Raw genomic sequence first — 3,679 nt, 5'->3', positions numbered from 1 at the left:
CCCTGGAAAGGTCTTAAGGAGGTGAAAGAACTCCCTCGTCTCTTACTTACCTCCTTCCTAGGGAAGGGGCGACTGAGCAGGCATAACCACCAGGTTAGCCACTCCTGTGGGCACCCTTCATGTCTTGTTTAGTGCTGGAGAGTAGTTCTGACTTAGCAACCCTTTTTATCGGGTTTCCAAGGAGGGCCTGGTAGGTTTGAACCACTGATCTTGTGGCTAGCTGTCCAGTGTTTATCCTACAGCACCACACCAGAACTCCTCGTGGCTTGGTGCTTGTGAATAAGGTCCCTGAAGAATTTAGCCTGTGTGGTTATGCTTTCAGCTCTATGAGCAGTTATTCAGACCTGGGAGATGGCTTCCTGTTTTCCCCAGCTAACCACAGACCCCCAGGTATCAGATTGGCCCTGAACTAGACTGGCATGGCCCCTCTGTGGGCTCAGCCTTTCCTGGACCCACAGAATGTGTTCAGGTTGAGATTATAGGGTCCTAGCAGCAGACTGCAAGGTTGGTTTGAACCATAAGGTCAGCAATTCAAACTCATCAGCTGCTCCTTAACCCTGTACAGGGTTGCTATGAGTTGGAACGGACTTGATGGCACCTAACAACATCAACAAGCAGCAGAAGAACCTAACTGTGACCGAGCCCCTTCCCTTACTGGCCCATGGCCTTGGGGAAGGTATTCAACCCTCAGAGCATCAATTTATTCAGTAAGGGGACAATCAGTAGGCAAGTGTGGAGGTAGCTGTGTTTTGTGTGTTGTTGCTACTCTTGTTGTGACTGGTGTCCTGGATTGATTTGGGTGGTCCCAACAGGATGTTTTGACCAAGTTGGGTAACTGCTGTGCCCAGGGAGGATACCCATGGCTGGGTCATGTGCCCATATTTTGATGCCTTGGCCAGTGATGGAAGCAATGTGAAGTCTAGCCAGGTTTGTCTGGGAACCTGGTCACAGCAACACCATGGATGGCAGAGTGCCCTGGGCCTGGGCACTGCTGCCTCCTGAGCTTCACATGCCAGGGCAGGGCTAGAAGGTCAGTCTAGATAGCCAGACCTGAGCCTACTGTGTATTGAGCACTGAATGGGGTAGTGAGGGTAACTGGTCGTCTTCTTCAGCAGGTCTTTACAATAAGCCAGGCACTATTCTAGGCACTGAAGGAGCTCTGGTAGCGTAGTGGTTACGAATCGGGCTGCTAATGTCAAGGTCAGCAATTCAAAACTACCAGTGGTTTCATGGGAGAAAGATGGGGCTTTCTGCTCCCATAAAGATTTACAGCCCTAGAAACCCTATGCAGGGTCGCTATGGATCAGAATTGACTCAACGGCACTTAACAGCAGCATTCTGGGCACTGAGGGTACAGCAGTAAAGGAATCCTCTACCTTACAGAACTGTCTAGAAACTGGTGGTGATTAATCAGTATGCTATGTGCCAGGCTGGGAGGACAGGGTGTTTAGCACATAGGGGCTCCGGTAGGGGGCTGTAGGAAATTCTCTGGACGAGGCGATAATTCAGCCAAGGCCCAGAGAATAAGAAGACATCTCTGGTGAACAGAGAGCTAAGGAACAGTGTGTGCCTGTTGTGAGGCAAGGCCAGACCAGCTAGAATAGCAGCATGGGGGAGAGGACAGGTGGCCAGCCTGGTGATGGGGGGTGGGGATGGGTATTCTAGGTCAGTGGGGAGCTACCTGTGGATTTTGAGCATAGGAGAGACTTGCTTAAGAAGGAACTGGCTGGTCTCACCATCCTCACTTCTGGGGAGCATTCTGACTGCTTTTTCCAAGATAAATTTGTTTGTTGTTCTGGCAGTCTGTGATAGTTTTTAGAACTCTTCATCAACACGGTAATTCAAAGGCATTGATTCTTCTCAAGTCTTCCATTTCCTTGTCTGGCTTTCGCATGCCTATGAGGCAATCCAAAGTGCCATGACTTGGGTCAGGAGCACTTTGTACTTTAGTCCTCAAAGTGACATCTTTGCTATTTAACATTTTAGAGAAGTCTTTTGCAGCGGATTTGCCTAATGCAATACGTCATTTGATTCTTGACTGCTGCTTCCATGAGTGTTCATTATGGATCCAAGTTACAGGAAATCCTCGACAACTGCAAAAAAAAAAAGGAACGAGCTGCTTTGAGAGCAGTCTAGGAGGTGAGGTGGTAGATGGTTAGGTGAGGACAGTGAGGGAGAGGGGAGAGGTCATGCAGTTGGAGAGGATGGGGTGGAGATCTGTGTTGCACTGGTTTAAGTTTGGGCTATCTGTGTGTGGCACAGGGACGTTCATGGAGATGTTCACCACAAGGCAGCTGGCTAGGTTGGCTTAGTACTCAGAAGTCACTGAGGTCTCCCTGAAAGTAGAGAAGACAATAGGGTCCAGACCTGATCCTTTGAATAAAGCAAAAGTTGAGATGGAGCATTAGAAAGGTAGGAGAAGAACCAAGGGAGCGTCCAGAGGACCAGGGTAAGAGGGTGCTTCTTGGAGGAGGGCATACAACAATCAGGCTGCCAAGATGTCAAGGGAAATAAGGACCAAAGAAGGGTGCTCACTGGACAGAATGCCAGGAGTCTTCAGTGGCCTCAGGAGAGGCATTTCAGGAAAGGCAGTAGGAAAGTCATAATGCTGGCTAAGGGGCCATGAGAAGGGAAGAAGTAGACAACAAAAAATTTGGCTGCTATCGGGGAGGTAAGGAGCTCTGGCAGCGTAGTGGTTACGAATCGGGCTGTGAACCTTAAGGTCAGCAGTTCGAAACTATCAGCCACTCCGCAGGAGAAAGTTGAGGCTTTCTGCTCCCATAAAGAGTTACAGCCTCGGAAACCCTGTACAGGGTCTCTGTGGGTCGGATCCGACTTAACAGCACTTAACAACAATATGGAGGAAGTATTGGAGTTCAGGACTCCTTTAACAAGTGAAAAGTTACTGATGACCCCAAAGAGTTTTTGTTTATGTGGGATATATCTAGTCGCATTTACTGCATTTGAATTTAAAAATTTACTAATTAAATTTAAAAGAATTACAAGAAAAAGAACTTTCCCCAAACAAACTTGGTGAGTGGCATTGTTTAATATTTTTCATGTCTGACTTAATGGAAGCAGCTGGGTTCTCATCTGCTCTTGCATTCAGTCTGTTGCAAACTCACACATCAGCCAGCCTCTGGAAAACTCCACTCATGAGGAAATTAGAATAGAAGAGACTAATAACTTCTTAGTATTGTAATTAAAACTATTGACCTCACAGACACCCTGCAAAAGTCTTATCTTCCCCTCTGAGTACCCAGGCTTGAACATCAATCAGTTCCACTATGCCATCTTCAGCTGTCACTCACAGATCTAATTATTTCAAGGCCATGAAAATAAATTCTCATCTTCAAATGATTGTTGTCATTGTTGTTGGGTGCCATGGAGTTGGTTCCAATCCATACGACCTATATAGGATTTCTGAGGTGCAGCTGGTGAGTTTAAATTGTTGACCTTGTGGTTCAAACGGACTTTGCGGTTCAGCACATGAATCCACAGCACCACAAGCATCTCTAAAGATTGATTTAGGACTCCTGGTGTGCCACTGTACGATTAGCACTGGACTGCAAAACACAAGGTGGGTACAAAACAGACTAAATGCTTTAGAGAAAGGAAGATCGCTTAAGGGAAATAAGACCCAATATATCCAGATTACACTCCCAGCTAAGGTTATTCA

The sequence above is a fragment of the Chrysochloris asiatica genome, unplaced genomic scaffold, assembly GCF_000296735.1.
Source record: "Chrysochloris asiatica unplaced genomic scaffold, ChrAsi1.0 scaffold01521, whole genome shotgun sequence".
Lineage (NCBI taxonomy): Eukaryota > Metazoa > Chordata > Mammalia > Afrosoricida > Chrysochloridae > Chrysochloris > Chrysochloris asiatica.
This window is presented reverse-complemented; position numbering follows the sequence as displayed.